This window comes from Phoca vitulina, unplaced genomic scaffold (genome assembly GCF_004348235.1).
Source record: "Phoca vitulina isolate PV1807 unplaced genomic scaffold, GSC_HSeal_1.0 scaffold19, whole genome shotgun sequence".
Lineage (NCBI taxonomy): Eukaryota > Metazoa > Chordata > Mammalia > Carnivora > Phocidae > Phoca > Phoca vitulina.
In genome coordinates this window covers 23,342,918-23,370,572 of record NW_022589722.1, presented here as the reverse complement: position 1 = coordinate 23,370,572, position 27,655 = coordinate 23,342,918, and the positions used below count along the sequence as shown (strand labels likewise).

General features: G+C 53.5%; 1 protein-coding gene across 3 annotated transcripts in view; it reads left to right on the top strand.

Annotated features, from left to right (window-relative positions):
* Window positions 1–1,055: 1,055 nt before the first annotated feature.
* Window positions 1,056–27,655, top strand: part of MYH9 (myosin heavy chain 9) — a 90,668-nt gene continuing 64,068 nt past the window's right edge. The window contains exon 1 of one of the 3 annotated variants that reach the window (XM_032416169.1): window positions 1,056–1,297. The gene's annotated coding sequence lies outside the window, so the exon portion shown is untranslated. The remainder of the gene's footprint in view (window positions 1,298–27,655) is intronic. The other 2 variants (XM_032416170.1, XM_032416171.1) reach the window with 2 other exon arrangements.

The window sequence follows — 27,655 nt, the reverse complement described above, 5'->3', positions numbered from 1 at the left end:
AGGTCATGATCCCAGGGTCCTGGGATCGAGCCCCACATCGGGCTCCCTGCTCTGCGGGAAGCCTGCTTCTCCCTCTCCCACTCCCCCTGCTTGTGTTCCTGCTCTCGCTATGTCTCTCTCTGTCAAATAAATAAATAAAATCTTTAAAAAAAAACAAAAACAATTTTTTTAGTAGGCTCTCCGTCCAAACTGGGTCTTGAACTCAACCCCTAGATCAAGAGTCTCATGCTCTACGGACTGAGCCAGCCAGGCGTCCCTAAAAAAATTTTTTTAATAAAAAAAGTTTTTATCCTCGTGTAGTGGGAAGTAACCAAAAAGAGTGACTCTTTGCCTATCCGAAAAGAAGAACACCCAAGAAACACTGGTAACAAATATCTGAAGGGAAGTGTGCGAATTAATCCCGTGCAGGTGAAGAGGCTTGGAAGTGCACCCCAGGAACCCGTCTGAGGAAAGGTCTGGAAGCTGGAAGACCGCGGCGCGCCCATTCTAAAGAGAGGGTCAGGAATCGAACTCAGGGCGCCCACACCGGATCCGGGGCTGAATCCATGCCCGCCCCCACAGGCCATCATAATTATGTAAAATAGCACTTTTCCCATATATGGTACTTAATATCTGCTCTTCTGGTAGGATGACATGGGACCGGGAAAACAGCTCGAGGGGCGGGGTGTCAGAGCCCCAGACCTTCCCAGCCGGCTCCCGCCCGGCCTCGCCCGGCCTCGGCAATGCACAAAAATCCTGGCCGGAGCCCTCTGCTAGCCTCCTCCTCCTCCTCCTGATTGGACTCTCTCTGTGTCAATCCTCCCCCTGGAACCTAGCTGTTCGTCGGGCCCGCCCTACGGGGGCGGGGCTCCCGCCTAGGAAGCGCAGAGGAAGGTGGAGCGTGTGGAGGTGGGGGCGGGGGGGTAGGATGAATACCCACTCCGCCGGACCCAGAGGTTCCGCCCGTCCCCTTCCCACAGGCCAAGGTGTCTGTCCATCAAGAGCGGGGACGGGCTGGAGCGGGCGAGGCGGTCCGGGTGGGCGGTGTCGTCCCTCCAGGGTCCGCCCCCGAGCCGGCGCCGGGCTGGAATAGGCGGGCGGCTGCAAGGGCGGGGCGGGAAGGCGGCGAGGAGCTGAGCTGGGTGCGGTGAGGCGCGCAGATCACCGCGGTTCCCGGGCAGGGCACGGAAGGCTGAGCGAGACTGACCTGCTGCAGCTCCCGCCTCGCGCGCTCGCCCCACCCCGCGGTCGCACAAGCGTTCGAGAAAGCCCTCTCGGGAGAAGCAGCGCCCGTTCCCCGGCGCAGATCCAGGTTCAGGTGAGCGAGCCCCACCGGCCGGTCCCGCCCCGGGTGGGGGCGGTGGCGACGGGACGCGCGGCGTCTGGGGCGAGCGGCCCGACGTGTGGTTCTCGGCCTCGGCGCGGCCGGCGACCGGCGCGGGCGGGCGCGAACACCGCGGGGCCGGGCTGGGGCACCGCATCCTTCCGGGAGGGGCCGGGGGACCCCCTGCGCGACGCTCGGGGAGGGCGCCGCTGGAGGCGAGGCCTCGGGAGCAGGCGAAGGCTTCGGGGCCGGCGCTCCCCGGAAACCTTCCGCCCCTCCCCCTGCCCGGCGCACTTCCCCGGCGGGGCACCGGGAGCCTCGACCTCCCCCTGCTGCCGGGGCACGCGCCCCGCCCTCGCCTCGCCAAGTGCCCAAGTTGGGCAAACTTTTTAACCCCTTCCGGGGAGCCGCTGTCCCTGGGACCCGACCGAGTGAGCGTGAGGTGGGGGGCTCGGGGCAGCGGCTCCTTTGAAAGTTTCCAGGCGTTTTCGCGTGGGTAACGGGCAGGCGGGGACCGTTTGGCAGCTGTCAGGGCGTCCGCCTGAGTCAGAATCGGACGGTCCTGCTGCAGACATTGCACTCGGCTCAGTTTCCGCCCTCTGCTCGCGACTTCCTCATTCGCCCGGCTGCGATCGGCTGGGCGGAGGAGGGCGACGGGGCGAGGTGCAGTGGGTGCGTGGGGAACCGGGACCCGGAGGGTGCCGGGCGAGGCAGGAAGGACTCACCCCCCCCCCCCCGACAGCCCCTCAGCCGTGGACTTCTGACTTCCGCTACCCGGGGGAGGAAGGCCCAGGAATGCCCGCAGTCATCTGCGCGGGCCGGAGCGCACCTGATTCCACCGCACCTGGGGCCGCCCCACGCCGGCGGGGGGGGAGCTGGGCCCTGCTGCTTTAGGACCAGGCCTGCGCCGTTGCATCGTCCGGTTGGGCTAGATCCGGGGTTGTTACCCTGCCTCCCCCGCTTCTCTGGGCCGGGGGGCCTCACTCCGTCATGTCTTGGGGCCACGTCCGGGGCAGGACTGCACTCCCTTATCCCTGCAGGGAGCCCAGTCGTTTATAAAACGCAGTACCCTCCAGGACAGGGTTGCCGGCTGCCTTGAGGCGGGGGCACGGTGAGGGCCCGGCTGCTGTCTGTGGCCCCACCCAGCCGGTGTGGGGAGTAGGGTTCCCGGGAAGTCCCAGGTCCTGGCAGGTCCTGGAGACCGGCGGCCTCTCTCCGCTGGGCATTTGAGAGGCCCAACAACTCCTCGGTTCACTGCATCCTTTTCTGGGTTTAAGAGGATTTCAAAGTAACTGTTGAGTAACTGTTGAAGGGGAAGAGAGCCTTAGCTCCTTCCTGCAACACTGTGGCCATTTTTGACGCCCCTGAGACCTACCTGATAACCTCACCTGGAGGTTTATTCCCCTTTTGGTAAGGAAGGAGGCTGCTTTAAGGCCTGTTTAGACAATCACTCGATTAGTATCAGTCAATTTATATACAAGGCTGCGAGGTGCAGGGGGAGGGTACATAGATGTGTAATTAAGCAAATATTTAACTGCTCTGTGCCAGGGATTCTGCCAGGTGGTGGGGGGGTGTGAGGTTGAGTAAGACCTGGCCCCAGCCCTCGGGCACTTAGGGAATGCTGAGACAAATCTGCAGATGACTCTACTGTGAGGCCAAGATGACATGGTGCTCAGAAAGGTACGGTGAGTCATGGAGACTGGAGAAGAAGAGCCAGCCCACTCTGCCGAGATCCCAGAGGCCTCTGCCCTCCAGGAGTTCCCAATCCCCCCCCCCCCCCCCGGGGGGAAATAGTGTTTGAATGATTGAAATACAGAGGCAGCCTGTGAGGAGTATCCCAAGCACCAGAGACGACGAATTCCGAGAGGGGCCACCACTTATGTCTGGAGCAAGGGGGGATCTGGAGGGAAGCTGCCTTGGAAGGAGGGGCACACTACAGGTCTGGGAAACTGAGGCTAGCCTTCAGTGTTGGAAAGTGAGGCCTCATTTAGTGCATAACTGAGCAATCAAGAGATTGTGTCGTGTAACTTGAGTCACTGTGCCCCCCACTTGGCTGTGGGGGACCCCGAAGAGCTCTGCTTTTCACACTCAGCAAGCCGCAGCAGTGCCTGTGGGCAGATCGAGGTGTCTGGCTTGGCAGGCTCTGTGCAGGTAAGGACAGCTCCGCTCCAGAGGTGCATTCCGTGGGGCTGCTTTGCCTGAAGGGCACAGGAGGGTAGAGGGAAGAGAGGATCAGGGTCCCGGCTCTCTGGTTTTTACATTTTTAAAAAATTTTTAAATCTTTTAACCTAAGGGGTTGGAGATGGGACAACTTCCCTCTTGCAGGATGAAGGACGCATGTTAATCACAGGCTGCCTTTTGCCTGTTCTTGCTCCAGAAAAAACAAAACGAGGATCTGTTAGCTTTTGAGAAGGAGAAAAGCGCGCTCAGAAAATGCGGCATTGTTGTGTAGCCTGCTAGGGTATTGCTAGAAACCAGGCTTGCTCTGCTTTCTTCACTTCCTCTTCTCTAATCCTTCAATAAAGTACTTAAGACAGCCCTTACCAGCTTGACATCTTTATTTCAAAAGGAGGGGAGGGGTTGGCTGTTGTTTTCCTCTGAGCCTGGCCTTACCCTTCCCTTGAAGGGGGAGAAAGAAACCCAAAGCATAGGGGGAAAAAAAAAATCCATGCCTTGACAGCTTCCTCCCAAGCATCATGTTCCAAAAATATTTAGAATAACAAAATCTGTGTGTCGTCTTAATTAAACAAACGTCCTAATTTGCTGAGCATAAAACAGCATCTCTGCCCGCAGGGGCAGGAAGTGCATTTTCCCTTTGTGCAGCCCCAGAGAGTCGCTGCCTCTCGGCCTTAACCCTTGGTGTGCTGAACTCCTGGGCTAAAGTCCTCTGGTGACAACGGAATGGAGCCCTGGCCGCCCCCTGGGAAGTGGTGGTGCTCCTGTGACTTCCAGAATGCCATTCTTAGAGCTGGGAAGAGTGGGGTCGTGAGCCTTGGAGCTAGGCAGAGTTCGAATCCTGACCCTGCCACTTAATTAGCTTTATGACCTTAGGCAAGTCACATCACCTCCCGGAGCCACAGGGCCCTCCTCTGTAATGTGGGAATGAGTACCTGCCCTGAAGGGTTAGATGGGAGAACTAAAAGAAGGAAGGTGTGTAAAGGGCCTGATACACAGTGGCTATGTCAGTTTTTAAGAAAATGTGTGAATGGCAGGTGAGGTAACGGGGAAGGGAAGGGTAGGTGGTGGTCCCAGCTCCTGCACAGTGCTCATCCTGCTTTCTCAAAAGGGGTGTTTGTGTGTGTACATGAGTGTGTAGAGTGCTTGTGGACTGTGAGGCCCAGGTGGGTGGGTGGGTGGGGCATCTGCTGATGCTTTTGGATGCACTCAGTGATGAGCTTGTGCTGAGTAACCTTGTTTCAGGGCTCTGGCCCAGGCAGAAGGTGTGCAGACTGCGGTTTTAGTTCTAAAACCTGGTTTCCTATGATCCAGGAGGTCTAGGGTAGAGCCAAAGGGGTGACATGGAAAGAGCACAGGACTCGAGGGTCTGGAGACCTGGCTTCTGGCTCTGGTTGGGGGAAAATTTTGATTTCGATAGAAGGGGCCCTGTCATCCTACAGAGACGTCATGCCCACCCGTTAAACACAAGAGTGCCTGGGAAACTGGAAACTACAGTAATTTTAATTTCTCCGAGATGTCCCAGTGGTGAAGGCACGCTCTCATGCCCTACACTGATGGGAGTGTAAGTTAAAGGAAGTTCGGCAGTGTCTGCCAGGGCATAGTCCCTCTGCCTCATTTCTAGGAATTCAACCCACAGATAAACTCAGATAATGCGAGAGGAAGTGTCTGAGGATATTCTTTACAGCACTGTCATAGAAGAAGACAGGAAAGAAGCAAACTGCCCATCCAAAGGGTCAGATAAATCATGACACAGCTCTACAGTGGGGAGCCTGCAGTGTAGCCCTTAGAAAAATGAGGCCGATCTGTAAGTCCTCATAGGGCGTGCTCTGCAAGACATGTTGCCAATGGAAAACACTAGGTGCCAAGTAGGAATGTTTGGTGCTCCCCTTTTTTGTAAAACAGGGTATGTCGCCTGGACTCTGCATGGAAAGATAATGAGATGCTGGTAATTGTGGTTGCCTCCGGAAAGGGAAGGGGGCCCAGGAAGCAGGAGTGGGGGTGAGCATTACTCTTCACTACATGGCCTTTTCAGGTTTATTAGTTGTCCAAATCCAGGGGGTCTTCTGGCCAGTGTTGTAGGTTTCAACTTCAAAATGCATTGCTTTCGATTCCCAATTTCATATTGAGTGCCTTTTGTGTGCAAGGAAGGGTCTTAAAAATGGCCTGACTTGCTCTCATGGCTGGAACATTTTGGGTCCTGTTTTTTTTTTAAATTTTATTTATTTATTTGAGAGAGAGAGAATGAGAGAGAGAGCATGAGAGGGGGGAGGGTCAGAGGGAGAAGCAGACTCCCTGCCGAGCAGGGAGCCTGATGCGGGACTCGATCCAGGGACTCCAGGATCATGACCTGAGCCGAAGGCAGTCGCTTAACCAACTGAGCCACCCAGGCGCCCTTGGGTCCTGTTTTCTTCCCTGTGACGACATATTGCCAGAGTAAATCCTTATTATTATTATTATTTTTAAAGATTTTATTTATTTATTTGACAGAGACAGAGCGAGAGAGGGAACACAAGCAGGGGGAGTGGGAGAGGGAGAAGCAGGCTTCCTGCTGAGCAGGGAGCCCGATGTGGGGCTCTATCCCAGGACCCTGGGATCATGACCTGAGCCGAAGGCAGACGCTTAATGACTGAGCCACCCAGGTGCCCCCAGAGTAACTCCTTAAACGCCTATTCTGATCCACTCCCTTATATTCTGGGAAATGATAGATGATTGCTTTTTCTTTGCTGTATGAGAAAAGGAAGCCCGCAGTGTGTATCTGGAAAGTATTTCGGGATACCCTTTTGCCAGGCTTCCCACAATTCCCCTGGCTCCAGATCATATGCTGTTCTTTCCTGGGGAGCCCACTCTGATCATAGGGCCAAACCGGACCTTTATTTGCTTGGATTCTCTTTTTGAAAGTTGGGGTCCCTGCAGCCACTAGCATGCCCCTTTCCCCTCTGTCCCTAGTTGCCCCTCTAACTTCTGGCCTGTGGTTTTTAATGTATTAATAACAGTGGAAAAGCCCAAATTCTTGAGAAAATATGATCAAAAGGGTGTTTTGAATTGGAGGGCCCTGATGGCCTTCTCAAGAAAGACCGTCTTAGCTTTGGATGATGTGAGTCCCGGAGAAGCTGCTACCTCTGCTCACCACTGAGTTGGCCTTTTTTCTGTGGCGAAGCCAGCAAAAGACCCCGTCAGGGTCTCGGGCAGGCCTGTCTGTGTCCCTGCCAGGCAGCCTCTGGGCCTCCTGGAGGAATGGCATGAGTCACACATGAGTACACAAAATGAGCCTGGGTCTAAAATGGGCCTGCCACCACATGGGCAGATGGTGTGAAGGCTGGATGCTGGCTGGAATCCTCTCCTCTGTCCCCAGCTCCCAACCTCATGCTGTGAAGACACCAGATATTTGGGAAGCAGGAGGGGAGCTGCCCTTTTGCACCTGATGTGTGTCTCTTTAAAAAGCAACTGAGGTGGGCTCTCGTTGGCATCTCTCGGGCCCCATTCTGCCCTCTAGTTTCTCAAGCCTGAGGTGATTCAGCACCCAGAATGGGACACAGCAACCCAGCCCCCCACAGGTGGACCCCAAAGAAGCTCTTGGATGGCCTGTGGCTGAGGGCGAGGCCTTTCTGGGAGTGTGTCCGGGCCAGACTGCCGCTCTTCAGTGGCTTTCGGAGGCTCTTCATCTCCATGTGCTCCACGGGGATCCCTCCCACTGGGGCTGGAGGGAGGTTGCAGGGCTTCCGGAAGTTGCCACCGAAGGGTGTGGCTTCCTGCTGGGGCAGGTTGGGCTGAGGCCTGTGGGGAAGTGGAAGGTGTAGCCTATCTTCCCCCACCCTCACCACCCTCACGTTGCTTCCTCCCTGCCTCTCAGAGGTCCTGGGTCCTTCTGGTCCTTACAGTCTGTCCCACCCAGAGGAGCAGGGGGCCTCTTGCGGGGAGGTTCCTCTCACCTCCATCTCTGTAGACATTCACATTTTGGGAGCTTTGCATCTTCGAGACTTTACCCTTTCATGTGGCCTGTAGCTTTAAATGATGCCCTGCCTTAAAAGAAAAATGAACAACAGTAAAAAACCCTCCCTATCGAATTTACTCAGAATTACAGGATATGTGAGCTGGAGGGGATCTTGGGGATAATTTCACCCCCATTAGAGAAGGAGCTCCCTCAGTGAGCTGGTAGAAAGCTTGGGCTCCTGGTTTCACTCAGTGCCAGAGCCTTTCTCTCAAAATCACGTGGCCTCATTTAAAAGTGTTTTTAAAGTGTTATCTTCCCTTTCTTGGCCTTTATGCACTGTTTAGCCAAGCAACACATACTTAACTCCTTTAATCTTTCCTCAAGAGTCTACTCTTCCACACCCTTCGTCTTTTGCTTTTTTGGGGGGAGGGGCGCTACGTCGAAGACATTGGGTGGGAAGTATTCTCGGTTTCTCTGAACTTCTTCCAGTTGGACAGGGCCCCTTCAGCTGAGAGTTCCCACAGCTCAAAAATCAATATTTCACATGGGGTGGTGCCAGGCGGCAGGGTGGGCCGTTCAGAGGGCCACACTGGCTTTCCACTGTCTGTCAGCCGCTCCTCGTTTCTAGTAATTTAAGTCATGTAAGGACTGAGGAGATCGATTTCTCTATTTTCAATACGGAAGCCCCTGGGTAGAGGGAACGAAACAAGGGCTTTGGGAACAGGCAGAGCTGGGACCAGCCCGTTGCCTTTTCTCTAGCTAACTGTTAGACCACCGCCTCCGTTTCCCTGCCAGCAACATGGAGATGCCTCCTTTTTCTGGGGCTTGTAATTTACATGTAAAGATACGGAAAGCGGTCCAGTTCTTTCCTCCCCCCTCCTTCCTCCTTTTTCACGTTCTCATCAACATCATCCGTCCTCTGCGGGTGGGAGGAAGTACGTGGTCAGATTTTAAAGATTTTAAATGCCTCCAAGAAGTCTGTCCCTTGATAAAGTGTGGGGATGAGGATGCCCGAAGAACCTGCCAGAAGGTCTCCTGGATTGGATGCCGAGCTTGTCACGGTCTCAACCTTTGCATCCTTCTTACCACATGGTACAGTTTACCTTGTCACACTGATCTGAGCTGCGTTAATGAAGCATTTTTTAAGAAGGCTGTTACAGAGCCTTAGAGGCTCTTTTATTTAGAGCTGCCTGTGTTCCAAAGCCACCACACTTCCTGTGTTTTGCATGAAGTCACTGGGCTGGAGAAGGAGCTTCCTGTCTGATAAACAAAGACACGCATTGGAACTGATTTAGGTGACTTAATCCAACTGGTCTGGGATGGGGGAGAAGATGCTAGAACCCACTGGACTGAGGACCTGGAGGTCAGAGGACCTGGGGGTCAGAGAGGTGGGGTCTTCGTTCAAGTCTAGATCCCTAGGTTCTCACCCGGTGCCTGGCGCAGAGGCGGCTCCTAGTTGTATGAAGTGTTTGGGCTCACTGCTGCCTTTCCTGTAAGCCTGGGGACGAGGATGCCCAGGCAGCCAGAGCTTTTGGATGCCGTTTACTCATCTCTCCATCTGACAAAGCGCACATGTCAGGCACTTGTCTGGAGATCTCTGGGGTAAGAAAAGTGGTGGCAGGGAGTCATTTTACAGTTTTTTTCTTTTCTTTTTTTTTTAAAGTATGCTCCACACTCAGCTTGGAGCCCAACATGGGGCCTTGAACCCACGACCCTGAGATCCAGACCTGAGCTGAAGTCAAGAGTCAGTCGCTTAACTGACTGAGCCACCCAGCTGCTTCCAGTTTTCTTCTGTTTTTAATATTTAAGATCAGCTCCTGGGTATGAGGGTATTGACCCCAAATTTCTTTGGTGAATCTCAGTCATCAAAAGACTCCTTGGGCTCCTGCTGCATGGCTTTCACTGTGCTGGGCTTGGTGGGGCTTCAGTAGGGGTGGAGGGCAGAGAGCCCATCTTCATCCTCAGGAGTCTTACCCTGTGACAGGAAGTTGGGACATGGGGGTTGGGGGGGAGATTCATCACAGGAGGCAGGCCTGTGCAACCCTGGGTAACTGGGGATTTCTGAGCATCTTGAGCCAGCCTCCCGGAGGCTAGAATTGCCTGGGCAGGGAAGAGGGAAGATGGGGAAGGTGGGCAAGGAAGGAAGGAAGAGGCTCTGTTGGGAGGGCATTGGCCTGGGAATCAGGATGTCTGGGCTGAAGTCCCAGCTGTGCTAATGATAGTAACAGTACTAATAGTTAATTTTGTTGAGCATGTGCTGTGTACTAGGCACAGTGCTGGTGCTTTTACGTGAATTATCTCATGTAATTTTTACCTTCTAGCCCATTCTACAGATGAGGAGACTGAGCAGGTATTCACATTCCGGCACTCTGATTCCAGACCCCTGTGTGATTTTGTAGATGCCCTTCACTCCTGAACTTGTGTCTCCTCACTTGACAGTGAGAGGTTGGGCCGGTCCCCAAGGCCTCCTCTTGCACTGGTGGCCAAAGATTAATGAAAGCAGCAGAGCTTTGGGCTGCTGCAGAATGGGGCCTCCATCCCATAGTGCGGATGGCTACTCAGAGCAAGGTTGCCGGTTCCCTAGTGTTGCCTTGGCTACTGACGTCACCTTTGACCACATCTGGCCATTCTTCAGATGTCTGCGGTTGGTCCTCAGGGAGGGCAGGTGACAAACCATGGCTGAGCAGTGTAAATCCTGGCTGCTGTGGCTGCCTGCCCTTAGCTGGGCCCTGGCTGGTCTTCACTGCCATCCTGACTTAGCGGGCTCTTCTTGACCTCAGCCCACTTGCAAACATGCATTCTTTCTTTCTGTCTTCATTTGCTTATCTGACCGTCGTCATTCAGTTATCACTCCCCAGAGTTTACTCTCTATTCCGGGCACTGGGCTGGGTGCCGGGACTACGGAGGTGAAGGAGAAGGAAGCGGGGTCCTTGTTTCCAGGAGCTGATGGCATCCCAGGGGAGAGGGCCTAGGGGGCTCTGGGAAGGCTTCCGGGAGGAGGCATCTAAGCTGATTGCAGGTAGGGATGTGGTATGGAATGTCCAGGGAGCATTGTCGCTCAGGGGGTAAAGGATTCCCTCTCCTCTCTAGCAGTGCCAGGCCCCAGTCCCACTCTCAGCCCCCTCTGAAGCCCATGTGGCCCATTAAGGTCTACGTCCCTGTGCCATTTCCTGTGAAATGTGAGAGTGCAGGATTCCACTCCCAGGTCCTGAGCCTCTGGGTGGCTGCTGGGCATTCTGCCTGTGCCCTCTGGTTGTGTGGTCGGCATACCGTTCCCAGCTGAAGGACTGGGGATGAGACTGTTCATGGAGTGTTGGGAGAGATGTAACTGTTACTGGAGTTAGTTTCCTTTTTCAAGTAAAATGGGGGAGGGGTGTTTATAGCACAAACAGTATAATAACAAAGCTGATAAGAAGCAGATCAGCTCCTCACCCCATCCACTGCTTGCATCTCTCTGGGGTCCCTGTCCACACGCGGGCATGCATACGGTACAGGTCCCGACTTAGTACTGTAACATAAAGTGTCCTGTGTCACAACAGTCTCCACAATTATTATTTTAATGGCTATGCCATGGTCCACAAAGGGGAAGAACCATTATTTACATTGCCAGAAAAGTTCCATGGATTTTAGTGACTCTTTGGAAATTCATTCAGCAAATACATCCTGAGCCTAAGTTCTAGGGCAGAAACTGCTCGGTGGCTGGGATGTAGACGAGGCTGTAGATGAGTGAGATGTCCCAGGCCCTGCCCTGAAGGGGCTCCAGTCTAGACTCAGGGAAAAAGCATTTCCCTCAGGTGAGCCCAGGAGGAAATGGCAGTTCAGGCGCCCAATTTGAGTTGATGGAAGAGCACTTTGTTTTTAGTGGTGAGACAGCTTAGGAACGAGGACCCGGGAGATCTTTCTGGGCTCATTGGAGGAAGATCTCCAGCAGTGCCATCCCCCCACTTCCCCCCCCCCCCCCCCCCACAGTGGCTCATGCAGTTCACAGGCCTGGGCCAGAAAACACTCTGGGAAGAAGCGAGGGGCGGAGGCTCCAAGGAGTCCTGTCCACGGGGAGGCTGCGGAAATGGCCCCTGTGGCCCTACGGAGAGACCGCTCTGTGACTGGGTAGGAGGCAGCAGGGGATGATGGGCAGGGGCGGTCTCAGAAATGTCCAGAAGCCACTGGCAGGCCACTTGGGCTCTGCTGTGGCTCCTGCCGCCCAGGGAAGATGCTGGATTGTAGCAACAAGTTGCAACAGTTTAGTTTTGTTGTGGAGAGAAAGTTTCAGAATCCTAGTGGCTGCTTTGGAGTGGATGGATGTTCCTAATGATAAGGGAGTTCTTTGGGGCTGGGCTGGGCATGAGGGGAGAAGATGTGTGGTCAGGGGTCTAGGAACTGGAATGCAATGTCTTTGCTCAGGTGTTTTCTTTCGTTCCAGATCAGTGGCTAGCTTGCAGGTGTTCCTTGCCCGGTACAGCCCCGCACTGTCCCTGTCCCTCAGCTCCTGGCTCAAGGGAGCCTGCCCCGGATTCCACTGTCTTCCTAGAGAGCAGGAGGGCAATCCTTAATTGTTCAGAAAGGAGCCACGGGCTTGTCACCCACCCCACCCGCCCAGGAAATGAGAGGGCAGGGGTGGGCCCCAGACGGGGTCGCTGGGACACTTTCAGGCTTGGTCCATCACCCTGAGCCCCCTCTGCAGCCTGCCGTGCGATCTGGATCAGTCCCAGGCTGCGCGGGCTGCCGTTGGGTGAGGAGAGTTTCTGTCCCCGTCTTCAATGCCACCCTTTGAACACACACTCAGGAAACCCAAAACCAAACCAAACCAAAACCAGCACCTTAACCTAACCTTATTTGTTTTTACATATTGACTGAAAATTGGTGATAAGAATACAACACAAGCTGGGGATTTCAGCACTTGGTAGATTTTCTCCTGTCACCTCGTTTACACTACTGTTCGGTGGTGGTTAGAAGCTAGAGATTATCTTGGAATTTATACTGTCTGCAGTGAGGTGCCACTCCTGTGTTGGGGGGGTGTGGGTACATGGACTAGTGAGTTAGATAAAACAGAAGGAGTCAGCAGGCCGTGGGCAAGGGAGTGGGTGACTCTAGAAGCAGCAGCTGGGTTATTTTCACTCAGTGTATTTGTTCGTTAAATACGTATAAATGCTGGGAGCGTGCTGGAGACTGCTTAGGTGCGGGGCGCATGTCTGGATGAAGCCAGAGTCTGCGGTTTACATTCAAGGGGGGGCGAACCAGACAGCAGCCAGGCAGGCAAGCCACGGTCAGGCGAGGGCGTGCTCGGAGTCCCCCAGGCTGGCTTAGACAAGAGGACTGTCACTCTCACTCCCTGGGAGTCCGGAAGTCCTTGGTTTGCAGCCGGGTGCCTTCCACGCGCAGCCCTGGTGGTTCCTGTCCTCCTCCGCTTACAAGGACACCGGGCAGATTGGGGAGCCCACCCGAATGCTCTCATTTTACCTTTATCACCTCTGTAAAGGCCCATCGCCCAAACTGTCCCATTCGGAGGTCCCGGGGTGTTAAAGCCTCAACAGGTGAATTTGGGGAGGTGTGGGACGCAGTTCAGTCCGAAATGGGAGAAGGGTGTGGGTGTGTGTATCAGCGGCGGTCTCTCTAATAATCCAGGGCCCGTCGTTCCATTCTTCTAGGTGCAGGGGACTTTTGTTGATTTCCTCAGGTGTTTATTTCACTGCTTCCAGCTGCAGTTTCCTCCTCCATAAAGTGCGGCTGATAAAACCCACATCAGTGTTCTCTGAGTAGCTACCGTAGGAAGGCCCTGAGCCTTCCGTGAACTCCACTCATGGTGGGTCCCAGTACGTGTCCGTTCCCATGCCGTCACCTGTCCGCTCACCTGCCCCTAGTTCACCAGAGCACCTTTTCCTTCTATCCTGCTTCCTCCTCTCCGCTGCCCAGTGCCGCTGTGATCAAGGGGCGGGGTGACTGGGCTTGTGGAAGGGACCGGTTGTTCTTTCCAGCTTACTGCGCCTTCCTACCGGGGTGATCACACCCCTCACCCAGGTCTTGTCGACCAGCCAGTCGTTCTTGGAGATGGCTTCTCTCCTCTGATTCTTAAACAGTGACGGCTAATACTTCATAGAATGCTGGTGCAGGAACTGAGACTTAAAATCCTAGTTGCGTCCAGATAATGCTTCCCTTGCCGTTTCAACACTCCCCTGGACCAGGGGCTTCTTGGCACTTCTCTGTGCTGGCCTGCTTTTGGGTCTTGCTTCCCTTGTTGCTCCTGGGGCCCTTGTACCATGCCTCGCCCATGGTTGGCACTTAACATATGCTTGAGAAACAGTGAATATGTTCTCCCGAGCGTGCTGGCTTAGCATCTGCACCAGCACTTGGCTCTGTATGACTTTGGGGAGAAAGCTTTATTTCTTTGGGTTCTGAGTCTTAACCATTGGGATGTGTGTATGTCTCGTACTTATGTAATTGGCAGCAGGCTCCAGAATCGGACCCTTTGTCCTGATCCTGATTCTCCCACCTGCCAGCTCTTTGACCTTGGCAAGCCGCGCACCCTTTCTGCACTTGTTTTCCTCGTTTCTGGAATGAGGAAAGTGAGCGTCCCCATAGAGGATTTTGATGTTCAGTGAAGTTTGGGTCTATTGTTTATATGCTTGATTTTATACACAAATTAAAAAACCTTTTTTTTTTTAAAGTAAGCTCTGCGCCCAACCTGGGGCTTGAACTCACAGTCCTGAGATCAAGAGTCACATGGCTCTACCAACTGAGCCACCTGGGCATCACTATTTATACACAATTTGCCCAGCACAGTGCCGGTCTGTTATAAATATATCTCTTTTTATCCATTTAAAAAAACCTATTCCCATCAACTTTTTTCTATCACTATAAAGTTTGAAGTCAGGCTCAGGTTGTTGCAATGAAAGTCTCCCAATTCCATGGGGGGGCAGTATTAATGTTCCCATTTTATAGCTGGGAAAACTGAGACTCAAAGAACCTAAGTGCCGAGCCCCAGGTAGCGAGTGAGAGAGCTCAGATCCTCCCCTGCTCCTGGATGGTCCATATCTGCTTTCATGCCTGTCCTGCCTTCTCATCCCTTTTAACCTATTCAGTGGGGGCGGGGGGGCGGCAATGTTTGTGAAGTTGGGGGTTTGTAGGTCATGCTTTTGTACACTGCCTTAGAGAGTGAGGCCCAGGGCCGCCTCGCTGGCTTATGGGGCCAGGTGTAAAATGCAGCCCTCCTTGTCCCTCTGAGACACGTCAGTGGGCAGCAGGTGGGGATGCGCGGCCAGGCGTGTGAGGTCTGGTCGGCCTGGTTCCATCGGGGAAACTAGCTTTTCTCCCTCCGCTTCCCGATGCCGCCTCCTCCGAGCTGCCTGCCAGCCCACAGTGCCCTGCTCTCAGCCTGCCTTCTGCCCAGAGCCGGGCCTGCCGCCCACTAACTGTTTCCTGCCTTTGCCAGGCTGAGGAGGAGGTGGCTGTGTCATGCCAAGTGCTCATGAAAAGTGCCTCATTATGGGATTAATTATTGGTCGCTGGGCACCGTGGCATTTACAGGACCCCCGTCAGTGTTGTGACTTCTCACCTCCAACCATCTCGACTCCTTCCTCCAAACCAGCTGGGGTTAGTTCTGCTGACTTTTTGGCCAGCCCTTCAAGCCTCATGTCAGAGAAGGAATGAACAGGGGCCTCCGAGGGCGAGACTGAGGATCTGGCAGCATCCCTTCCCACCACCTAATAGCTGTGTGCGCCGGAGCCTGCGTGTCTTCAAAGTGAGGACACTTCTAGGCTGCAAAGCCCCGTGTGTGCGGACTATTGCAGTATCACACACCTCAGCAGACATGTATTCAAGAGAGGCTGGGAAAGGCTGGCTGGCCCTCTTCCCCTTTAAAACAAGTCACAGGCTCTAATTATCCTTAGGTTGAAATAGTGGAGGCCCCTCCCCCTCCCCCCTTCTGGCTTTCAAACAAGAATCTGAAGAATGTGATACTGTGTGCGGACCTGAGCAAAGATCAGGGGCCGGATTCAGAGCTCTTCCGGGGGCTTTACCAGGCAGCCTTTGTGCTCCTGGACCTGGGACATTCCGAATTGGTTGTGGTTGAAAGTCTCTGACAACTACAGGTGCTTTAAATTCCAGGCTCTTCAGTGGGATCCGAAGGGGACAGCTGGGAGGGATTGGGGGGGGAGTTAAGTTAAAAAGGAGTTTGCCAGGGAAATGCGGCTGCCCCAGGGGCTGGGTACTAGCCAGGAGGACGGCTTCTACTGCATGTGACAAGGCAGGTGGTGGTGGGTCACCTCAGGCTCCTTCCCCTTCCTGACGATTGCTATCGGCTCTTGACAAACCTCACGTCCTTGCCTACTCAGCGCCTGCTCGGGGGGTGAAGTGAGTGGTGAGCCGGCCGGGAGGCGGACCTCTGGGCACAGACACCAGCGGTACTCCTTGTGTGCCCTGGACGAAGTCATTTAGATACTCTGGGCTTCAGTTTCCTCTTCTGCAGAACAGGCTATGGCTAGAACCTACTGCCCAGGGTCTCTGCGTGGGTTGGCACGATCTCCTGTGACAAGAACCAAGTGCTAGCTGTTACTTGTGAGCACGGCCCTGGGGTGTGGGCCTCGTGATGCCCATTTTACAGATGAAGAAAGGGAGGTTTGGGGCATTTAAGTAACATCCCCAGACATTCCCTCAACCTGTGAGTAGAGACTGTAGCGCTCGCCCCAGGGCGGCCCGACTCCACAAGTGTCACCCTCGGCCCCGATCCCGCATCCCTGGGCTGTGTGCACGCACGTGTCTGTGTGTACAGGTTTGTGTGTGTGTGCACGTCCCAATCTGGCAGCTGCGTGGGGCGGGGGCCGCCGCTCTTTCCTTCTCGCGCTCGCAGCTCAGCCTTGACCCCTTTGGAAGCGGACTGGGGCCCGGGCAAAGGAGCAGTTCTTGGCGGGTGGTAAAACAAGCAGCCGCCAGGTTTCTGGTGAAGGACGAGGTGAGGTCATGCCCGCCGGGCTGCCTGCTCAAGGACAGCTGGGTTGGCCTGCCTTTCAGACGAGGGTGCTGCCACAACCTTCTCTAGGAATTGACTTTTTCTGTAAAGTGGGAGATTTCGTGGGTTTTATCTTCACTTTGTGACTAGTATTTGGGTGATTTTTCCCCAGGGAGGCCGAAGGCTCTGGGATGCTGCTTGTCTACCCTGGTTTCTCTGGAGAGCTTGGCTCTGTCCTCCAGGCAGCCTGTGTGCCTAGGGCTGGCACCTGCTGGCTCACGTGAGAATCGCCCCAAGCAATGGAGATGGAGGGAGGAGAGGCTGTTTGCCATTCCGTTTGGGATGTCTTGTTCCCGCAGTCCAGGGTGATCCAGAGCAGCTCAGGGGAAACGGCCTCCTTCCCCCTCCATCCTGAGTCTCCCCCACTTGCCACAACAACTTGCACCGTTGGCTTGTCTTGACTGTCTTTTGCCCTGTCTGACCCCTTTTGTGAGATCCTGATTACCCCTCTGGAGGGAAAGGAAGAGAGTCCTCTCAAGTCTTTGTTCATGTTGCCTTGGTGGAGAAGGAGGCCACTCCAGTGTCCTTTTGCCTTTGAAATTGTAACTGGGGGGCTTCTAAAAGTCCATGGACTGTACTTGAGTGTCTCGGTGAGCTCTGTAAGGTGGTATGCAGAGGATTCACTGCCTTCCACCGATTCTCAAAGGGGTCCTTACTGGCCGAAAGTGTTCAGAACCACTGATCTGGAGAGAACTTTGGGTTTCTTGTTTATAGAGCGTGTGCCCTCGAGCCCGTGTGTGTATATGTGTGTGTGTGTGTGTGTGTGTGTGTATGTATGTAAACAGATGCCATCAGTAGGCTATTAGCAGGCATGAAGGTCTGTTCATTACAGGGTTAGGTTATGCCACTCCAGGGACATAAGTACGCCGAGAGCACCCTCTCTGAGCTTATCCCTGTAGGATAATGATCTTTCTTGCATTAAGCTGTTAATATCATGTCACTTCTGGGTGTCTCTTTAGCTTAGGACTGGGGCTTGGAGAGGTGATGTTCTGATTGTAGTGATCGGATCTGCTGGGATTCTGCCTACCGGGGGAGCGCTGTCCTTGCCCTCTATCCCCCTGGGCTCCAGGTCCTCAAAGGATGTTTCCTAAATGTCCATATCCATGCAGTTTGCTTCACCTTCCTGAGCCTCTGAGTGTGTTTTTGAAGGGAGAGGGTGGGGAGCAGGAATAGGGCAGAGTCATAGGATGTGTGCCCGGGCTTTACTGCGGTTGTCAGGGTCAGGTGATGGAGCAGTGGGCAATTGAACACAGCCAGCACATGGCAGGTGACTGCTGTCCTACCTGCTGGAGGTTTGACCCCCTACAGAGCCTTGCTTTGGCTTTGGGCTCAGAGCTTCTGCTTGACCTAACTTGTGGTCTTGGGCAAGTCACTGGACCAGTCCGAGCCTCATCGACCCAGTGACAGCTGAGTCAGATTGGCGTTTTTCATACTGGCGTTTTTCACACGGTCAACTGAAACCTCATTGGTGGGTCGTGAAATTACTTCCAGTGTTTTTAACACCAAACAAAATAGACTCAAATGGAAAATACCAAGTATATATCATATCGTGGAGCTTTTGTTTGACCTGTTTGTGTGTATTCGGGATTAAAAGCCTTTAAATGAGATTTTTCTTTTATCTTTTTTTTTTTGCTGTGGGTTGAAATTAAAAAAAAAAAAACGTTGGCACTCCAGGATGAGATGCTCAGGGGGCCTCTTTTAGCCCTGACTTTGTGTGGTTCCCTCCTACAGGTCTGAACCGAACCAAGTCTCCTCCTCCACTCCAGCTGAGCCTGTAAATGGAGTCCCTTGCAAGATCAAACTCTTTAAAGTTTCTTTACAAAATTCTGGGAAATGAGCTACATTCCTGGGGTGGAATAAATCATGTTGAGTTAGGCTAGGCAGGATGTGACTTCAAACCCCTCGAAGTAGGCTCTGTGAGGGCAGAGCTTGTGACTGACTCATTATGAGCTCAGCGGCGACACAGACTTCTTGAGAAGAGGCGAAGATTGTGGAGAGGGGGGCCTCGGCCTGCAGGCCCAGGGCACCACCAAGCACCGCTCCTCCGCTAGCCTATTGTGATCCTCACAATAGTTCTGTGAGTTGAGCAGTGCTCTGACCATATTGCAGAGCTGGGACTGTCCGCTAGACTTGGGGTGGGGGCTGCACCCCCACAGGCTCTCAAGGACTCACAGCTGTCCTGGGTGGCGGGGGGGAGCTGGTAGACCTCCCTTTTATAAATGGAGGAATTAAGGCCCAGGGGGCCAAGGCAACCGGGCAGTGTCTTCTGTTAGTTAAGTGATGGGTCTGGAGTTGTAGGGCCCGTCTGGCTGCCTCCTGAGTCGGGTTCCTTCTAAGACGCCTTCTGAGAAGGTCATGAATTAGTTATCACTGTTTGGAAGGGCTGTCTCCTTTCCGTGGTGAAGCTCATTATCAGAGTTGACTTAAATGACAAATGACGGCTTGATCAATTCAGGAAGATTGACTCCTGGCCAGTCTTGTGTCTCTTAGAAACAAATGAACATCAGATTTAGCTGGAAGGGTGGGTGAGGAGGAGGAGGACAGTGATAAGGTCCTGGAGGCCACCTCTTCCGAGCTCAAGGGGGAAACGGGGAAACGAACCACACCAGAGTCACTTCTGTTTGGACGATAAGGTGCAGGATTATTGGTCTTAACGTCAGGCACCCTGCGAATGGGTGGCAGAGAGTCTATGGTGTTTGATCCCTGGACTTCGGACCTTTTGGGAGTCTGGAACCTTCCCCATGACTCCAGCTCATGAGTATTATTCAGCACTTCCGTGTGTCGGGCCGCGGGCTTCCGGCGGTGCCTGGGACCCATGTGTGGCCTTAGAGCACTCAGCCCGGCAGGAATAGGGTTGGGATGGCTGTGGGTGGTAGTGGCTACACCACTCAGAGCTGTGTGTGTGTGTGTGTGTATGTGTGTGTGTTGTATTATTTAAACATCACTCAGAATAACAAGCTGCTGTTGGCCTGGTGGGTTCGGGGTGCAGTGGTCTTCAGAAATTATCTTTAGTTTCTCATCTCGGGTTGCATTTCCCCACCGTCACGATGTGGACTTAGGAAACCCAGCGCACTGCACTTTCCCACTGAGACGGTGGCCGTATAATTAGATCTTTTCAGTATGGTTATTTTTCTGTGTTGGGTTTCAGCAAACTCTGCTCACATGCTTGAGGAGAGAAAAACCCTCCTATCAGCAGAACCAAAGGGAAGGAGTAACTCCGCCGCGGGCGACTGGAGGGTTAGGAGGGTTCAGTTGCCCCTCGGGCGGGCGCGTGCTGCCTCGGGCAAGCGCTGGGGATGCTGTCTGCGGGAGGCCAGGGTCCCGTGCTCAGTGCGCAGCTCCTAACGGGAAGGTGGCCGAGCACTTGTGTCAACCTTGTCACACCTGGGGGCGAGTCTGGGGCTCAGAGCCCTGGTATCTGAAACCGCAGGCTTCTCTTGGCAGGCTCTCCTCGGTGGTGGCTGAGAGCTCATCCCCAGGGAGGGGAGGCCCGTGTGTGATCTCACTATGCAAATATTGAACCAGTTATAAGCAAAGTCAAGGGTCCAATGCGGATGACTTACTGCAGGTCCAGCTGGGGGCCTCCCCACTGAGTGAAAGCTGTGTAAACTTGCTGCCGTGCTCCCCGCCCCCCAGCGTTAGACAGGAGGGTTTGGGAGGGTTACCTTTGGAATTGGTTGTTCTCGTGGACAGCTCGGCTTCCAGAAGACACAACGTGAGCCGTGAACCCAAGCATCTTGAACGCTTCGGCTCACTTCCACAGGCATTGATTGAGGACCTCTCCGTGAACCCTGGGCTCAGTCAGCACCAGCGTCTGGGGTCTGGGGGGAGGAGGGGACAGCCCCTGCCTTCAAGGAGTCTGACGGCTGATGGGAAGACAGGCAGAGAAGCAGTGGTTCCGGGTGTAAGGCAGGTTATGCTGGAAACGGTCTGGGGAGGGGAGGGAGCCCGATGAATACTCTACCACGTTAGGAAAGGCTGCCCAGGTGATGGGAGGGTTGGCCGCAGAGCACAGGCTCTCCCCTGGGGAGCTGTGTCTGGAATAGAGAGTGGCAGGGGACAGGAGAGGTGGGGCTGGAAGGACAGCTGGGAGGCGTTGGGCGCAGGAGTTGGTTGGGTTCTAAAGGCCATGAGGATCTTTCTCTTTAGGCAGGATGGGCATGCTCAGTGGCAGAATTCTTGAATGGAACCATGGGTCTGACTTCTCGCTCTGCTTTCTGCCCTGATTGGTCGATTGAGTCATTCATTAAGAATGTATCTTGTGGACCGGAAGACAGGGATGGTATCTTAAGAGGAGGAGACCCATTTGGGCACTTTGGTCTGGGTGACATATGATGCCTGAGATCTAAGCTGGAGAGGCCCTGGGATGCCAGGTCACTTCTTACTTCGGAGGAAATGGCTGCAGTGGGCATTGACTCCTGCTTCTCCTTGAGCTGGGCTGTGTCCAGTAGTAGATCAGAGGGTGCCACCTGTGCCTTCATTTGTCCCTTTCTTGTGGCATTTAACCACTTTCTCCCTAGCCCTGTCCTGGGACTCTGCCCTCTCTTAGATTGCAAGCCCGCTGCTGGGACCTCCCGACTGCTTTGCAGCTGCTCACTTCTCGTGCCCCCTCCAAGTGAGGTCAGAGAGGGTGATCTCTTTAAAACACAAATCCGATGATGTCATCCCTCCCCACCCCCAGGTGGCCTCCCCTTGTCCCTCCACTAAGATCCACATTCTTCAGCGTGGTTGATAAGATCCTGGGTGACCTGCTGTGCTTATCCCCTCCAGCCTCCGCTCCAGCTACTCCCGCCCCTCCCTCCCCCTGCCTCGCCCACCTTCCGTCCTTACCCACGGAGGAGGAGGAGGGACTCTACTGTGCACGAAGTTCTGGTGTCTTTTTTTTTTTTTTTTTTTAAAGATTTTATTTATTTATTTGACAGAGAGTGACACAGCAAGAGAGGGAACACAAGCAGGGGGAGTGGGAGAGGGAGAAGCAGGCCTCCTGCCGAGCAGGGAGCCCGATGCGGGGCTCGATCCCAGGACCCCGGGATCATGACCTGAGCCGAAGGCAAGCGCCCAACGACTGAGCCACCCAGGCGCCCCTCTGGTGTCTTTTTTTAAAATTAATTTATTTTAGAGAGGGAGAGAAAGAGAGTACATGTGCGTGCAGGAGGGGGAGGGGCAGAGGGGGAGAGAGAGAGAGAGAGAGAGAGAGAGAGAATCCTCAAGCAGATTCCCCGCTGAGTGCAGAGCGAGACACAGGGCTCCATCCCAGGACGCCAAGATCATGACCTGAGCCGAAACCAAGAGTCGGCTGCTCAACCGACTGAGCCATCAGGCGCCCCTCTGGTGTCATCTTTGATGGTCTGGTTTCCTCGGGTGCAGAGCAAAGCCAAAGTGACCCCAGGCCCTGCCTTCTGTAGTCAGGCAGTGTTCTCCGGGCCCTGAGGAGTCCTGGGCAGCCCCTCCATGTGGCCTCTGTGGAGGGGAGGGCAAAGGGGGTGGTTCTGGGGCTCTGGTCCTAAATTCCTCTTCTGGCTTGTCTCTGGTCTGGTTTTCTTATCTGCTAAGCATCAACACAGGCTTGGGTTGGAATACTGCTAACCGCAACAAGTCCCAGCTTCTTCTGTAAGCAAACAGCATTCCTGAGGTGGGGAGGAAGGGGGCCCATCCTCCCAGTCCTCAGCAGCTTCTGCCTCCTGGGCTCTGGGCGCTGGGAGGACCCTCCCCTTCCCCCTCCCTCCTCCCCACTTCCCCCTCCTCCCCCACCTCGGCATCCTGGGGAGAATGAGCACCTTAGGGTGGACTACTGCTGTAAGTGTGGCCCTGGGTGGTAGAGTGCCAGTTCCTCCCTGTAGATGATTGTTCTAATAGCCCCCATGTTTATGCAGGGCGGCTCCTGTGGTCCATTATCTTGTTCGAGCCTGATAGCCGAGCAGCTGGTCAGTGCCAAGCCAGACTCAAATTCAGCTCTTCTGCCCAAGGCCTCATGCACATCCCCCCAGACCAGCATTTCCAGGCCAGTACTGTGCAGGATAGCCCAGGGTGTTTAGCCTGATGGACAAAGTGCAGTGGGCTTCCTTGCCTGCAGGCTCCTCAGAGCATTTCCTAGGCAGGAGGGCCACGGGGAGGCAGGTTTCCAACCTCCTTTGGCCATGGAACCCTTTTCCTTCGTGCTAAATTACTAGTTGGGAGACAGCGTGCTGTGCCATGTTGTTCTCTGCGGACCCGTGTAACATGGAGAAAGAGTCACCGAACTTCTGGAAACCTTGTTCAGAGGCCCCAGGTGTCATTGTAGAGAAGGATTAGGGTTAATTAGGTCAGGAGGACGAGATCTGGAAGTTCTTATTCAGTGTCCAAGTCTTTCCTGGCAATTTGAGTTACAACTCCTCTGATACAGATTTTTCCCTCACTCTAAAGCTAGGAAATTGTGGCGTGAACAGCTTCAAGGTTACAAGGAATTGAGTGGGGGATTCAAATCCGAGTCGGTGTGACTCCAAATTTATACCCATTCCATTCGATCACAGTGAATTACAAACTTATCTTGGGATTTGCAGAATCAGTGCTCTGTATCGCCGTGGTTTTTCCAAGTTCCATCTGTCTGTTCAGAGTTGGTACCAAAATCGGTGTCCGCAGCACTTGCTTAGCAGATGCAGACCGAGGGCTCCAGGAGAGGCAGGAAGGGCAGCCTGAGGCCTTTTCATGGGTCCCGACAAGGGCAGAGGCCATGCTACACCAGCCAAGGTCCTTTCTGGTGTGTCTGGTGGTAGATGGTGGGTATCTCCACCTTGGTTAGTCAGGAGGTGCTAGAAGGTTCCAGAAAACTGAGCACCTTATGCAAAGCTTCTTGGGGGCCAATAAATTATTTTCACTCCTGTTTCTCCCTGTGGATTGAAAGCCCCACTATGCTCTCTTTCCCTTCTTGTTTTGGGGATATAAGAACTAGTCCATAAATGCCAGTTAAGTGGCTATGAGCCTTGTGCGTGCTCCCAGCTTGGGTCTCCTTGTTCCCGTCCTCTCTCGAACCCTGTGGCCCTCTGCACAGCTCAAGGTGATTTTCCAGCTTCTTAGAAAGCTTCCCCATTACTCCTTCCTTCTCTTTGCCATGTTCCACATGCATTCATTCAGGGAACTTTAACTGAGCACCTGCTGGGGTCAGGCATTGTGCTAGACATCTGAAATCGAGGACATGAGTGAGACCTGCGTCCTGTGCTCAGATGAAACTGCTGTTTGATTACTCACGGGAAGTCCTTTTGTAGCTATCCAGGAGGGCCTTCCGGAGGAGGACGTTGGAGTTGAACTTTGAGAGAGGGCTCCTGGTGCAGAGAAGGAGGCGGCATGAGCAGAGGGGGCTGTGAACAGGACGCAGTTATGAGGCTGGGCCAGAGCATGGAGGAGATTGATGGGTAGGGTCGCGGAGGGCCTGTTCACCATGAAAAAGATGATTAGATTTTATTCTGGAGAAGATGTGGAGCCATTGAACTGTTTTGAACTGGCGAGTGATTGTCAATAAAATAGGATATGGCACGCACAGAAACTCAGCAGGGGGTCTGGATTGGAAGGAGGTAGAAGACTCTGGGGAAGGCCAGGAAGGAGGCAGGCTATGCAGTCTAGAAAGGAGGGGGTGCAGTCCTGGAGCAGGGCACTGGCCGTGGGAATGACAGAGGGCTTTGCTGATCCACCAGAAGGAGTTTACAGTGACGGTCTTGGGTGACCAGACAGACGGGGTCTTGATGGAGACCCAGAAGAGAGCGCAGGTTTGGGGGAGTTCAGGTGTGATGGTGCTCGTGGGTTCTCCAGGTGGAGACATCGACTGGTAGGCACTCAGATACATTCGCCAGGGTTTGCAGGAGATTTCTGGCTGGGATACATTTATGGGTATCGTCCCTGGGACTAATCCTGATGTGTCAGAACCTTTCAATAAATGGCAGTTGATGGAATTCCCAGGCTATGGGGTGAGCCAGCACAGCCGGGGAGCACCCCCCCGCCTCCCCCCAGCATGGCTGCCTGCCTTCCGTGGTTCACCCGGACCTCTTCATGCTGGCCGGCTAGGTTGTGCATCACCAGCCGAGCGGCTGTGTTCGAGTTTCTGGAGATTCGTGCCCTGCCTGGGGAGGCACATTAGCCCCCTTTGCCTGATTTTTTCTTTTTTTTTTTTTTTAATTGGGACTTTCAGGAATCTTTAGAGTACAGTCCGGTAGTGGGCTCAGGTCAGATCCCTTAAAATAACAGTGCATTGTAGGGACAGTCACTCCTTTTTTTAAAATTTTTTTAATTGTTATGTTAATCCCCATACATTACATCATTAGTTTTAGATATGGGACAGTCACTCCTTGGTGATAGTGCCATCCATAGTGGGTGGGGCCCACTATGTGGGTCCTGGGAATCACTTTTCACTGGGGAACTTCTGTTTTTAGAAGTGCGCACTTTGGACTCCGGAGAGGGTTTACTAAGCTGAAGTCTGGCTTCTGTGCAGTATTTACTCCTGCGACACCCCTTAAATTCGTGCTTCTCAACTGGGGGCCATTTTGCTCCCCTAGTCCCCATCTTCGGCAGTGTCTGGAGACATTTTTTGTTGTCCCAACTGGGGATGGAATGCACTCTTGTCTAGTGGGTAGAGGCCAGAGATGCTGCTAAATATCCTGCAATACCCAGGACAGCCCCCATGACAAAGAATTCCGTGGCCCCAGGTGTTCACAGTGCTGAGGCTGGGGATCCCTGCCTTAACCCATCACATCATTGTATAGTTCATGAAGAACTGCCCCCTCTTCTCCCTTGGCCTGGTACCACCTCTTCCCCTCCCCAACCAGTACTCTTCCCATCATCTAGGACCCAGTTTACATCTCATCCCTTCCATGAACCTCCTGCTGCTTTGAGTTTTCCATTGACTTACCCCTTCCTCTCTGTTCCTGCAGCGAGTAACTCATTCCTTCGTCTTTCTTCATTGAGTCTTGTGTTGGTGTTGGCTGTTGACATGGTCCTCCCCTCCACAGCGAAGGTTCCACTGCATTATAAACTTCTTGGGTCCTTTGTACCTTTGTCACCATATTTTTGCACATAGACCCTCAGTATGTATGAGTTCGTTGAATCAGTAAATCCTAAGGGGTTTGACAATTTCTGTATTACTTCAGCAGCCGCCTTCATAGAACCTCAGGCACCTTGATAGTTTCGCTTAACTCAGAAGCAATGGCTAGAGGGAGAAAGGAGAAGGGACATGTTCCCCTGTGCTCTCTGGGTTGGGGTGGGGATAAAAAAACAAGCAGAGGAGGTGATGGAGCTGGAAACAGGGCTTCCGGAGTCTGAGCTGAGGTCACTGGGTCTCTGAACTGGGACCTTGGCTCAGAGAACGGAAGTGGCTCACCCGAGGTCAGACAGACCCCTCACCTTTCTTCTAGCACCAGCAGTCTTTAAGGTGGGAGTGTGAAGAGTCCTTGGTACAAAGCAGCACCAGGAGGTGGGGTTTGCAGCTTCAAGTTGGCATGATTAGTGTCTGTGTCCCTGGTTTGCTTAATGAACCAGGGGGTTCTGGGTTTGTGTTCTCCCCAGAGAGCACCAGAGAGCTCCCAGGGGAGGCAGCTGAGGCAGAAGCCCAGCGGCTCTGAGTTTGAACCTGGGTTTTGTGACCCGTGTGGGCCTCGTTGCCCTCACCTGTGGGGATGGTGAGGACAGAGAGCTGCTTCGGACCCTTGGACAGGGTAGCTTTGAGATGGGATGGGAGGACCTGAAGCTCCAGGCCCAGAACTTGGACATGGAAGGCATGACATAGACCCTCGTTGTCTAGGAATGGACAAGCTCGCAGTGTCTGGACCAATGATTTGTCCCAGTCAAATAAATTCTGTCTTTAAGGGGCTAGCTGTTTCTTTTCCAAACAGGCACACAAGTCAGTAAAAAGAGAACCAAGCGAAGGGTGGGAAGCTGGGAGGGAGAGAGAGGGGTCCTTGGGAAAATAGGAAGGAGTAAAAGGTCCAGATGGATGTTCGGGGGTGGGGGGCGGGGAAGGGGAGAAGGCAGACAATCAAGGAATTACATTTTGGGTCGAAAGCAGAGGTTTTTGGTCAACCTATTTACTTTCAGTTTCATCATTTCCTGAGAGTCCTAATTTAGCCTCTGGTCGTGTCCTCTCGATCATGGCCTAAAAAGGCAACTACTTGGGTTTCTTGGAGTTGGGCTGGCACCCGCAGGCAGCTGGTGTGGAAAGGGCCGGCCTTCACCGGATCTGCTCTCCAGTGGGGGAAGCTGCCTTCTTGTTCCTTAACTCTTCGCTGGCCTGCGCGTCCCGCAGATTTCCAGAATTCCCTGAGGTTCCCTGATCCGAACCCCCAAGCGTCTTCCTGCAGACGGTTTTCCTAGGGCTGGTGTCGCTGCTGCCACATGGGCGTGCTGCTCACGTGGCCATGCATACCAGTCAACCCTTTTGGAAAGCATTTTGATAATACTTCTCAAGGCCATAAAAATGTCTGGATGTTCCTTTGTTCCAGTAACTCCACTTCTAGGAATTTATCTCAAGGTGGCCCACCATATAAGGAAAAAAACCTAGTTAAGTGGTGGGTTCCCCCCCAAATCACTTTGGAATATTATGCAGCCATTAAAAGTGTTTCCCAAGGAGGCCTTGGAGTCAGGAGTCCTGAATATGAGTCCTCGCTTCTCGAGGTGTGTGACTGAGTGGGATCACTTCCCTCTCAGAGCCTCTCTATCTTTAGCTGGAAAGTGAAGTGTTTGGATGAAAATGATCAAAAAGCAAACTCTGTGGCCCTATGGGGAAACAGTCACAATAAATAGGAAAAATCCACAATGTGAAACCCCATGCTTTGCCTATGATCATTAAAAATCTCAAGTGTTTTCTATGAACAAGGACTAGAAGGACCATAAAAAAAGAGAAAACTGATTTTAGGGGGAGGGTCTCAGGATTTATGGGGATATTTTTCTTTCATTTTGAAAACTATTTGAGAGAGAGAGAGAAAGCACGAGCAGGGGGAGGAGCAGAGGGAGAAGCAGGCTCCCCGCTGAGCAGGGAGCCCAACTTGGGGCTCGATCCCAGGACCCCCGGGATCAGGACCCTAGCCGAAAGCAGACGCTGAACCGACTGCACCACCCAGGCGCCCCTCATTTTTTTTTAAAATTTTTTATTGTTATGTTAATCCCCATACATTACATCATTAGTTTTAGATATAGTGTTCCATGATTCATTGTTTGTGCATAACACCCAGTGCTCCATGCAGAACGTGCCCTCCTCAATACCCATCACCAGGCTAACCCATCC